A 13,325-nucleotide genomic window follows, 5' to 3' on the forward strand; every position below is an offset into this window, starting at 1 on the left:
AGATCGTGACCTGAGCTGAAGTCGGACGCTTAACCGACTGAGCCACCCAGGCGCCCCTCAATGATATTTTTTGACGGACAGAAGTTGTTACTTTTAGTGGAGTTGAATTCATCATTTTTTCATCTTTATGGTCAATGCTTTTAATGATTTAAGAAATCCTTTACAACTCCACAGTCACAAATGTGTTCTCTAATTTTTCTTTCCAATGCATTTGTAATATTGCATTTCAGACTTAGCTCTTTAATTCATCTAGGCTCAGTTTATTGTTTTATTATTTTAAATCCAAGATAGTTAACATATAGTGTAATAATGATTTCAGAATTAGAATTTAGTGATTCCTCACTTACATATAACACCCAGTGCTCATCCCAACAAATGCCTTCCTTAATTCCCATACCCCATTTAGCCCATCCCCCACCCTTCAGCAAACCTCAGTTTGTTCCCTGTATTTAAGAGTCTCCTACGGATTGCCTCCCTCTCTGTTTTTGTCTTATTTTTCCTTCCCTTCCAATATGTTCATCTGTTGTGTTTCTCAAATTGCGCATGTAAGTAAAATCATATGATGTTTTTCTCTGACTGACTTATTTTGCTTACACTCTAGTTGTATCCACGTTGTTGAAGATGGCAAGATTATTTTCTTTTTTTTTCTGAAAAATTTTTTAGTTTACATCTTACTTAGTTAGCATATAGTGCAACAATTATTTCAGTAGATTCCTTAATGCCCCTTATCCATTTAACCCATCTTCCCTCCCACAAGCCCCCTCCCCACCCCCCAAATAACCCTCTGTTTGTTCTCCATATTTAAGAGTCTCTTATTGTGGGAGATGCAGGAGAGAAGCATCAAAGGACAAGACTTCAAAAGGGAGAGGCTGGAAAAGGTGCAAGGCCTTAGGACATGCTTACACAGCTGAACAGGGCTGCCATTAACATTGTCCAGGGCCAGATCCTCCTTCACACCTGACCCTTCCTAGTATTATAAAAAACAATTATCCCAGAATTCAACCTTGAAAAGCAAAACCATTAAGTTGATTACTACAATTGCTTAGCTGACTTTATGCACGTAGTCTTTAGCAATTATCCTAATAAAAAGAGGCTTCATTCTGGAGTCGGGGCCTCATTCCGACTTGAGCATGAGGACCTTCACTTAACTGCATTTTGTTTGTGGACTCATCTTTTGCGACTCTGGCCATACTCCCTGCAACAGCTTATGTTTTGTCCCCCTCCCTGTTTTTGTATTATTTTTGCTTCCCTTCCTTTATGTTCATCTATTTTGTATCTTAAAGTCCTCATATGAGTGAAGTCGTATGATTTTTGTCTTTCTCTGACTAATTTCACTTAGCATTATACCCTCTAGTTCCATCCACATAGTTGCAAATGTCAAGATTTCATTCTTTTTGATTGCCAAGTAATACTCCATTGTGTATATATATATATGTATATATATATATATATATATATATATATATATATATATATATATAGCACATCTTCTTTATCCATGCATCTATCGATGGACATTTGGGCTCTTTCCATACTATGGCTATTGTTGATAGTGCTGCTATAAACATTGGGGTGCATGTGTCCCTTCAAAACAGCACACCTGTATCCCTTGAATAAATACCTAGTAGTGCAATTGCTGGGTCATAGGGTAGCTCTATTTTTAATTTTTTTGGGAAACTCCATACTGTTTTCCAGAGTGGCTGCACCAGTTGGCATTCCCACCAACAGTGCAAAAGAGATCCTTTTTCTCCATATCCTCACGAGCATCTGCTGTTGCCTGAGTTGTTAATTTTAGCCCTTCTGACAGGTGTGAGGTGGTATCTCATTGTGTTTTTTTTTTCAATATATGAAATTTATTGTCAAATTGGTTTCCATACAACACCCAGTGCTCATCCCAAAAGGTGCCCTCTTCAATACCCATTGCCCACCCTCCCCTCCCTCCCACCCCTCCATTAGCCCTCAGTTTGTTCTCAGTTTTTAAGAGTCTCTTATGCTTTGGCTCTCTCCCCCTCTAACCTCTTTTTTTTTTTCCTTCCCCGCCCCCATGGGTTTCTGTTAAGTTTCTCAGGATCCACATAAGAGTGAAAACATATGGTATCTGTCTTTCTCTGTATGGCTTATTTCACTTAGCATCACACTCTCCAGTTCCATCCATGTTGCTACAAAGGGCCATATTTCATTCTTTCTCATTGCCACATAGTACTCCATTGTGTATATAAAACACAATTTCTTTATCCATTCATCAATTGATGGACATTTAGGCTCTTTCCATAATTTGGCTATTGTTGAGAGTGCTGCTATAAACATCGGGGTACAATGCATCAGTACTCCTGTATCCCTTGGGTAAATTCCTAGCAGTGCTACTGCTGGGTCATAGGGTAGGTCTATTTTTAATTTTTTGAGGAACCTCCACACTGTTTTCCAGAGTGGCTGCACCAATTTGCATTCCCACCAACAGTGCAAGAGGGTTCCCGTTTCTCCACATCTTCTCCAGCATGTATAGTCTCCTGATTTGTTCATTTTGGCCACTCTGACTGGCGTGAGGTGATATCTGAGTGTGGTTTTGATTTGTATTTCCCTGATGAGGAGCGACGTTGAGCATCTTTTCATGTGCCTGTTGGCCATCGGGATGTCTTCTTTAGAGAAGTGTCTATTCATGTTTTCTGCCCATTTCTGCACTGGGTTATTTGTTTTTCGGGTGTGGAGTTTGGTGAGTTCTTATAGATTTTGGATACTAGCCCTTTGTCCGATATGTCATTTGCAAATATCTTTTCCCATTCCGTTGGTTGCCTGTCTTACATTGAGGTCTTTCGTCCATTTTGAGTTTATTTTTGTGTATGGTGTAAGAAAGTGGTCCAGGTTCATTCTTCAGCAGGGCGCTGTCCAGTTTCCCCAGCACCACTTGCTGAAGAGACTGTCTTTATTCCATTGGATATTCTTTCCTGCTTTGTCAAAGATGAGTTGGCCATACATTTCTGGGTCCATTTCTGGGTTCTCTCTTCTGTTCCATTGATCTGAGTGTCTGTTCTTGTGCCAGTACCATACTGTCTTGATGATTACAGCTTTGTAATAGAGCTTGAAGTCCGGGATTGTTATGCCTCCTGCTTTGGTTTTCTTTTTCAAGTATGCTTTGGCTGTTTGGGGTCTTTTCTGGTTCCATACAAATTTTAGGATTGTTTGTTCTAGCTCTGTGAAGAATGCTGGTGTTATTTTGACAGGAATTGCATTGAATATGTAGATTTATTTGGGTAGTATTGACACTTTAACAATATTTTTTCTTCCAATCCATGAACATGGAATATTTTTCCATTTTTTTGGTGTCTTTTTCAATAAGCTTTTTATAGTTTTCAGTGTATAGATTTTTCACCTCTTTGGTTAGATTTATTCCTAGGTATTTTATGCTTTTTGGTGCAACTGTAAATGGGATGGATTCCTTGATTTCTCTTTCTGTTGCTTCATTGTTGGTGTATAGTAATGCAACCAATTTCTGTGCATTGATTTTATATCCTACAACTTTGCTGAATTCATGGATCAGTTCTAGTAGTTTTTTGGTGGAATCTTTTGGGTTTTCTTTTCTTTTTTTTTTTAATGTTTATTTTTTTATTTCTGAGAGACAGAGACCGAGCACGAACAGGGGAGGAGCAGAGAGAGAGGAAGACACAGAATCTGAAACAGGCTCCAGGTTCCGAGCTGTCAGCACAGAGCCCGATGCGGGGCTTGAACTCACAGACTGTGAGATCATGACCTTAGCTGAAGCCGGACGCTCAACCGACTGAGCCACCCAGGCGCCCCTTGGGTTTTCTATATAGACTATCATGTCATTTGTGAAGAGTGAAAGTTTGATCTCCTCCTGGCCAATTTGGATGCCTTTTATTTCTTTGTGTTGTCTGATTGCTGAGTCTAAGACTTCCAATACTATGTTGAAGAACAGTAGTGAGAGTGGATATCTCTGTCTTGTTCCTGACCTTAGGGAGAAAGCTCTCAGTTTTTCCCCATTGGGGATGATATTAGCTTTGGGTCTTTCAAATATAGCTTTTATGATCTCGAGGTATGATTCTTCTATCACTACTTTCTTGAGGGTTTTTATCAAGAAAGGATGCTGTATTTTGTCAAATGCTTTCTCTGCATCTATTGAGAAGATCATGTGGTTCTTGTCCTTTCTTTTATTGATGTGGTGTATCACATTGATTGTTTTGAGGATATTGAACCAGTCCTGCATCCCAGGTGTAAGTCCTGCTTGGTCTTGATGAATAATTTTTGTAATGTATTGTTGGATCCAGTTGGCTAATATTTTGTTAAGGATTTTCTCATCCATGTTCACCAGAGAAATTGGGCTGTAGTTCTCCTTTTTAGTGGGGTCTTTGTCTGGTTTTGGAATCAAGGTAATGCTGGCTTCATAGAATGAGTTTGGAAGTTTTCCTTCCATTTCTATTTTTTGGAACAGCTTCAAGAGAATAGGTGTTAACTCTTCCTTAAATATTTGGTAGAATTCCCCCAGATATCCATCTGTTCTGGAATCTTGTTTTTTGAGATATTTTTGATTACTAATTCAATTTCCTTACAGGTTATGGGTCTGTTCAAAATTTCTATTTATTCCTGTTTCAGTTTTTGTAGTTTATATGTTTCTAGGAGTTTGTCCATTTATTCTAGATTGCCCATTTTATTGGCATATAATTGCTCATAATATTCTCTTATTATTGTTTTTATTTCTGCTGTGTTGGTTGTGATCTCTCCTCTTTCATTCTTGATTTTATTTATTTGGGTATTTTCCTTTTTCTTTTTGATCAAACTGGCCAGTGGTTTATCAATTTTATTAATTCTTTCAAAGAACCAGCTTCTGGTTTCATTGATCTGTTCTACTGTTTTTTTTTGTTTTTTGTTTTTATTTTTTGTTTTTGATAGCATTAATTTCTGCTCTAATCTTTATTATTTCCTGTCTTCTGCTGGTTTGGGGTTTTATTTGCTGTTCTTTTTCCAGCTTTTTAAGGTGTAGGGTTAGGTTGTGCATCTGAGACCTTTCTTCCTTCTTTAGGAAGGCCTGGATTGCTATATACTTTCCTCTTATAATTGCCTTTGCTGTGTCCCAGAGGTTTTGGGCTATGGTGTTTTCATTTTCATTGGCTTCCATGTTCTTTTTAATTTCCTCTTTAACTTCTTGATTAATCCATTCATCCTTTAGCAGGATGTTCTTTAGTCTCCAAGTATTTGTTACCTTGCCAAATTTTTTCTTGTGGTTGATTTCGAGTTTCATAGTGTTTTGGTCTGAAAATATGCACGGTATGATCTCAATCTTTTTATACTTGTTGAGGACTGATTTGTGTCCCAGTATGTGGTCTATTCTGGAGGATGTTCCATGTGCACTGGAGAAGAATGTATATTCTGCTGCTTTAGGATGAAATGTTCTGAATATATCTGTTAAGTCCATTCAGTCCAGTGTGTCATTCAAAGCCATTATTTCCTTGTTGATTTTCTGTTTAGATGATCTGTCCACTGCTGTAAGTGGGGTGTGGAAGTCCCCTACTATTACGGTATTATTATCAATGAGCTTCTTTATGTTTATGATTAATTGGTGTATATATTTGGGTGCTCTCATGTTTAGAGCATAAATGTTTACAATTGTTAGGTCTTCTTGGTGGATAGACCCCTTAATTATGATATAATGCCCTTCTTCATCTCTTGTTACAATCTTTATTTTAAAGTCTAGATTGTCTGATATGGCTACTCCAGCTTTCTTTTGTTGGCCATTGGCATGTTAGATGGTTCTCCATCCCTTTACTTTCAATCTCTAGGTGTCTTTATGTCTAAAATGAATTTCTTGTAGGCGGTATATAGATGAGTCTTGTTTTCCTATCCATTCTGATACCCTATGTCTTTTCCTTGGAGCACTTAGTTCAATTACATTTAGAATGATTACTGAAATATATGAATTTAGTGTCATTGTGCTGCTTGTAGTGTCAGTGTTTCTGGTGATGTTCCACGGCCTTTCCTATTTTTTGTTGCTTTTGGTCTTTTTTGTTATTTCTCTATTCAAAAGTACTCCTTCAAATTTCTTTCAGGACTGGTTTAGTGGTCATGAACTCATTTAGATTTTGATTGTCTCGGAAACTCTTTATCTCTCCTTCTATTTTGAATGATAGTTTTGCTGCATAAGGAATTCTTGGCTGCATATTTTTCTGATTCAGCATGTTGAATATATCCTTCCACTCCCTTCTGGTCTGCCAAGTTTCTGTGGATAGATCTCCTGACAACTTGATCTATCTTCCCTTGTAATTAAAGGACTTTTTTTCCCTTGTTTCTTTCAGGATTCTTGTCTGTGTATTTTGTGAATTCGACTATGCTATGCCTTGATTATTGTTGGTTTTTGTTGAATGTAATGGGCCTTCTCTGTGCTTCTTGCATTAAAAAAAATTTTTAGTGTTTATTTTTATTTTTGAGAGAGAGAGAGAAACAGACAGACAGAGACAGAGCATGAGCAGGGGAGGGACACAGAAAGAGGGAGGCACAGAATCTGAAGCAGGCTCCAGGCTCTAATGCAGAGCCTGATGCAAAGCTCAAACTTAGGAACTTCGAGATCATGACGTGAGCTGAAGTTAGATGCTTAGACAACTGAGCCACTCAGGCATCCTTGTGCTTCGTGGATTTTGATGTCTGTGTTCTTCCCCAGATCAGGAAAGTTTTCAGGTATAATTTGCTCACATAAACTTTCTGCTCCTCTTTCTCTCTCTTCATCTTCTGTGGCTCTATGATTCGAATGTTATTCCTTTTTAACAAGTCACTGAGTTCTCTCAGTCTTGTATCATGATTTTTTGCTTTGTTTCCCTCTTCTTTTCTGCTCCATTATTTTCCAGAATTCAATCATCACAATCCTGGACTTCAAGCTGTCTTACAAAGCTGTAATCATCAAGACAGTATGGTACTGGCACAAGAACAGACACTCAGATCAATGGAACAGAACAGAGAACCCAGAAATGGACCCACAAATATGTGGCCAACTCATCTTTGACAAAGCAGGAAAGAATATCCAATGGAATAAAGACAGTCTCTTCAGCAAGTGGTGCTCGGGAAACTGGACAGCGCCCTGCTGAAGAATGAACCTGGACCACTTTCTTATACCATACACAAAAATAAACTCAAAATGGATGAAAGACCTCAATGTAAGACAGGAAGCCATCAAACTCCTAGAGGAGAAAACAGGCAAAAACCTCTGACATTGGCCGCAGCAACTTCCTACTCAACATATCTCCAGAGGCAAGGAAAACAAAAGCAAAAATGAACTACTGGGACCTCATCAAAATAAAAAGCTTCTGCACAGCAAAGTAATCAATCAGCAAAACCAAAAGGCAACCAACGGATTGGGAGAAGATATTTGCAAATGACATATCAGATAAAGGGCTAGTATCCAAAATATATAAAGAACTTATCAAACTCAACACCTAAAAAACAAATAATCCAGTGAATAAGTGGGCAAAAGACATGAATAGATACTTCTCCAAAGAAAACATCCAGATGGCCAACTGACACATGAAAAAATGCTCATCACTCATCATCAGGGAAGCACAAATCAAAACCACAACGAGATACCACCTCACACCTGTCAGAAGGGCTAAAATTAACAACTCAGGCAACAGCAGATGCTGGTGAAGATGTGGAGAAAAAGGATCTCTTTTGCACTGTTGGTGGGAATGCCAACGGCGCAGCCACTCTGGAAAACAGTATGGAGGTTCCTCAAAAAACTAAAAATAGAACTACCCTACCACCCAGCAATTGCACTACTAGGCATTTATCCAAGGGATACAGGTGTGCTGTTTTGAAGGGACACATGCACCCCAATGTTGATAGCAGCACTATCAACGATAGCCAAAGTATGGAAAGACCCCAAATGTCCATGGATGGATGAATGGATAAAGAAGATGTGGTATATATATATGTGTGTGTGTGTGTGTGTGTGTGTGTGTGTGTGTGTATAATGAAGTATTACTCGGCAATCAAAAAGAATGAAATCTTGCCATTTGCAATTATGTGGATGGAACTAGAGTGTATTATGTTAAGCGAAATTAGTCAGAGAAAGACAAATATATGACTTCAGTCATATGAGGACTTTAAGACACAGAACAGATGAACATACGGGAAGGGAAGCAAAAATAATATAAAAACAGGGAGGAGGACAAAACATAAGAGACACTTAAATATGGAGAACAAAGAGAGGGTTACTGGAGGAGTTGTGGGAGGGGGGATGGGCTAAAGGGTAAGTGGCATTAAGGAATCTACTCCTGACATCATTGTTGTACTATATGCTAACTAATTTGGATATGTTAAAAAAATAAAATTAAACAACAATAACAAAAGAAAAACAAAATATAAAAAAAAATGGGAAGAAGACATGAATAGACATTTTTCCAAAGAAGATATCTAGATGGCCAACAGACACATGAAAAGATGCTCAACGTCACTGATCATCAGGGAAATACAAATCAAAACTACAATGAGATATCACCTCACACCTGTCAGAATGGCTAAAATGAACAACACAAGAAAACAACAGATATTGGCGAGGATGTGGAGAAAGAGAAACCCTCTTAACACTGTTGGTGGGAATGTAAACTGGTAGAGCAGCTCTGGAAAACAGTGTGGAGGTTCCTCAAAAAGTTAAAAATTCGGGGCGCCTGGGTGGCTCGGTCGGTTAAGCATCCGACTTCGGCTCAGGTCATGATCTCACGGTCTGTGGGTTCGAGCCCCGCGTCGGGCTCTGTGCTGACAGCTCAGAGCCTGGAGCCTGTTTCAGATTCTGTGTCTCCCTCTCTCTGTGACCCTCCCCCGTTCACGCTCTGTCTCTCTCTGTCTCAAAAATAAATAAACGTTAAAAAAAAATTAAAAAAAATTAAAAAAATTAAAAAAAAATTAAAAAAAAATTAAAAAAAAAAAAAGTTAAAAATTCAACTACCCTAGGATCCAGCAATTGCATTTCTAGATATTTACCCAAAGAATACAAAAATACTATTTCAAAGGGATACACGCACCCTGATGTTTATAGAAGCATTATCTGCCATAGCCAAATTATGGAAACAGCCCAAGTATACATTGATAGATGAATAGATAAAGAAGATGTACTATATATATACAATGGAATATTAGCCATCAAAAAGAATGAAATCTTGCCATTTGCAATGACATTGGTGGAGCTAGAAAGTATTATGCTACATGAAATAAGTCCGTCAGAGAAAGGCAAATAACATATGATTTCACTCATATGTGGAATTTAAGAAATAAAACAAATGAGCAAAGGGAAAAAGAGAGGCAAACCAAGAAACAGACTCTTTATTTAAATATTTATTTACTTATTTTTGAGAGGGAGAGAGAGAGATAGAGAGAGAGAGGAGAGGGGGAGGAAGGGAGAAAATCCCAAGCAGGCTCCATGCTGTCAACACGGAACCTGAGTCAGGGCTTGATCTCATGAACTGTGAGATCATCTGAGTCGAAATCAAGAGTTGGGTGCTTTATCAACTGAGTCACCCAGGTGCCTCATTTTTTTTTCAGACTCTTAACTACAGACAACAAACTGATGGTATCAGAGGGGAGGTAGATGGGGGGATGGGTTAAATAGGTGTTGGGGATTAAGGAGTGCCATCTCATACTTTAGCCCCTTACCTGAATAGCAAGAGACCATTATGTCAGCCTCAATTTAACAATCTGTGGAAATCCCAGCTTGAGTGGCACTCCAATTTTTCAACAAATCACTTTATTCCAGGGAGATGTGGGGCTCTGATTGTCCAGGCCTTGGATTTGGTGTCACTTCTGTGTCACGGATGGAGACATTTTTCTTTCTTTCTCTAAACAAGGATGGAAAAGAGCAAGGCTGGATAGATAACGATAGCAGTGATGATGATGATGATGATGATAATGATGATGGTGATCATAATACTACTATCATAATCCATTATACAAGGCTGATACATTCTGATATGTTCTCTCTCTGCTTTTTTGCTTTCTCTTATTTCTGTTAAAAAAATTCAGGAGATTCTCCCTATAAGTAGAATTTATGTAGTTCATATACAACCAAACTCATTTGTCCAATTTTAAAGAGAGAAAAAAAAATCACTTTGACTCTCAAGTCCAGCATCTCTGGTAATAATGAATTTCTTATTCTGCTGTGGATGTCAATAGTGAAATGATAAATCCAACTTTCTTCAATGCAGGAGAAAACAATAGCATAACCACAACAAAACTACTATCAGCAAAGGGGGGGAAGGTTTATTATTTATTTATTTATTTATTTATTTATTTATTTATTATTTTTTTAATATGAAATTTATTGTCAAATTGGTTTCCATACAACACCCAGTGTTCATCTCAACAGGTGCCCTCCTCAATGTCCATCACCCACTTTCCCCTCCCTCCCACCCCCCATCAACCTTCAGTTTATTCTCAGTTTTTAAGAGTCTCTTAAGCTTTGCCTCCCTCCCTCTCTATTTTTCCCTTTCCCCTCAAAGGGGGAAAGGTTTATAGCATAACTTGCTGAGTGAGGTGGAAGAGGAGTGAGGTTGGTCTCATAATCTGGCTATACCTTGGCTCTGATTCCAAGAAGGGTTTACGTTGTCTCTCTTCTCACATGGCTCCTCTGTGAGGTAGCACAGGGTAGGCTTTTTCTGTGTGTTGCACAGTTTAGGTGACCTCATCATTCTGGTGTGCTTAATGAAGCATGAGGGTAGTTGTAGACACACTGGATACTAAAGAATATCTTAAGCATTATGTAATCCTAAATTCTTTTTGAAACATTTTTTTCATCCTAGTGGGAAATTTGATTAAAACTAAATTCTTATTGAGTCAAGATGCTTAAATGTATACAGGCTCAATTCTTGTAGCTTTTCTCTCATTACTACAGGTTTAGGTGTTCCAACCATAGTCCCAGGTCTTCAGTTTACTTGTTTTCTTCTTCTCTTATGAATAGGAAGCAAATGGTGACAAAGAGACAGACTTCTCTGACTCATCTGCTGGGTCCCATTCCAGTTAATAGCTTTTTAAATGGAAGATATTTGTAACTTTATCAGGAAGGAATCGTATTACATCTGGAAGGTTTCTAAATGATCATTGTACATGCTCACACAAATACTTCCCTTACTCTTTCTGGGCAACAATAATTTTTCATTCTGTGTGTTCCTTTTTGCTTAACTTTACATCCAGCAAGTCTTTATGGAGCAGATAATTCCAGTTTTACCAGTTCCATATACTATGCAACCACTCATGTCTCAGCTCTCTTGGGTTTTTAGCTATTGGGAGAAAAAGTACCACTTAACAAACGTGGTTAGTATTTATGCTTTTGGGTGAATTGGCTTAAAAAGAAATTTGATTCTTTCTTGTACTATATCAATTATACATCAATATTTTTAATGTTAGAACCTTAGTAAGCTCATGATCTGACTACAGGAGATATTTTATTCAACTGGTATGTTCCCACATAGTATTCTTTACATGATGGACTCATTTCCAGCTAAACTCAAATGGTTGTATGTTTTAGCCTATGCCATACGCTCAACCAAATTCCAGATACTTGTTTTAGCTTTAATTGAGATTCTTTCAGTTACAATTGATAGGAAACCAGGTTGAAAAGAATCAGTTAAAAAAGATAGAAAAAATGAGAGACAGAGACAGAGATAGGAAAAGAAAAGGGGGGAGAGAGAGAAAGAGAAAGAGAGACTTCAGGGTCACATTCTTGTTTCTCTGTCCTAGCTCTCTGTCTCTTAACCTTTGTTTCTCCTGGTATGTTGACCTTATTTTCTCTCACTGCTTGCTCAACATTGTGACAAATATGGCTGTCCTTTCTCACTTCTCAAGTCACATCCTTTCAGTACATTAGCCTTAAGTCAATGGTGCTTCAATCATCACTCCTGGTAGAAAATTCCAGGGAAGGATAATTATTGGCTACACTGAGCCATATACTTATCCTTCAACCAATAGCTCTGTTCGTTGTGATGAAGTATTTGATAGCTATGTGAAGGTCAGTTGCCCACTGGAGTATTCATGGGGATGCAGTCTTTTATCAGAAGAAGAAAGAGAGAAGTTACTGGGAAACAACAGCACTGGCTACTGGACTTATGGAATAGAGCACTTCTCAAATACACCTCTTTAATATGTATATATTGCTATTGCCTACTTTTGAGAGGTCATCAGAAAAAAACAGTTGCCACAGTTCACAGGGATATCATTGTATTGATGGCATTTGAGATTTGTTATGCCCATATGAGCATATTTGGTTATAAACATTTTCTTTTTATTGAGATATCATTAACACATTATATTAGTTTCAGGTGTACAATATAATGTTTTGATATGAAATGATCATCATAGTAAGTTTAGTTAATATCTATCACCACACATAGTTACAAATGTAATTTTCTTGTGATGATAGCTTTTAAAAACTAGTCTTTTAACAAGTTTCAAATATACAGTACAGTATTGTTACTACAGTCACTATGCTGTACATAAATGAATTGAACATATATATATAGGTTTATTGTTGGGGTGTCTATTCTATTCCATTGATCTATGTGTCTGTTTTATGCCAATACTGTACTGTTTTGGTTATGATAGCTTTGTAATACAGTTTGAAATCAGAATGTGTAATGCCTCAGCTGTTTTTCTTTCTCAAGTTTGCTTTGGCTTTGTTTTTTTTTTACAAATTTTAGGATTTTTGGCTCTATATTTGTGAAAAAGTACCATTGGAATTAGAGAAATTGTTTTTAATTAAAAAAATTTTTTTTTTAAATTTGAGACAGAGAGAGAGAGAGAGCAAGGGAGAGGGGCATCAGGAAAGGAGTAGAGAGAGAGGGAGAAGGACTCTAAAGCAGGCTCTATGTTGAGCATGGAGGCCCATGCAGGGCTTGATCCCATGACCCTGGGATCATGACCTGAGCTGGAATCTAGATTCAGATCCTCAACCCACTGAACCACCCAAGCACCTGCCATTAGAATTTTGATAGGGATTGTGGTGAATCTTTAGATTGCTTTGGGCAATTATGGGCATTTTAATAATAATTCTTCCAATCCATGAGCATGGAATATCTTTTCATTTATTTATGTCTTCTTTAATTTCTTTTATTAATTTCTTACAGTTTTTTTGTTTTTAAAATCTTTTTAATGTTTATTTTTGAGAGAGAGAGAGGCAGAGTGCAAGCAGAGGAGGGGCAGAGAGAGAGGAGACACAGAATCCGAAGCAGCCTCCAGGCTTGAGCTGTCAGCACAAAGCCAAATGTGGGCTTGAACTCACAAACCATGAGATTATGACCTGAGCTGAAGTCAGACACTTAACCGACTGAGCCACCCAGGCACCC

General features: G+C 37.9%; 1 long non-coding RNA gene across 1 annotated transcript; it reads left to right on the plus strand.

Annotated features, from left to right (window-relative positions):
- The first annotated feature begins 7,937 nt into the window (after nt 1–7,937).
- LOC128777751 (uncharacterized) lies at nt 7,938–9,256 on the plus strand. Its single transcript, XR_008423105.1, has 2 exons — nt 7,938–8,667; nt 8,947–9,256. It is a non-coding gene; the product is annotated as an uncharacterized LOC128777751 (long non-coding RNA).
- Nucleotides 9,257–13,325: the final 4,069 nt, after the last annotated feature.

The sequence above is a fragment of the Panthera pardus genome, unplaced genomic scaffold (genome assembly GCF_024362965.1).
Source record: "Panthera pardus isolate Hobbes unplaced genomic scaffold, ASM2436296v1 HiC_scaffold_17, whole genome shotgun sequence".
NCBI classification, from domain to species: domain Eukaryota; kingdom Metazoa; phylum Chordata; class Mammalia; order Carnivora; family Felidae; genus Panthera; species Panthera pardus.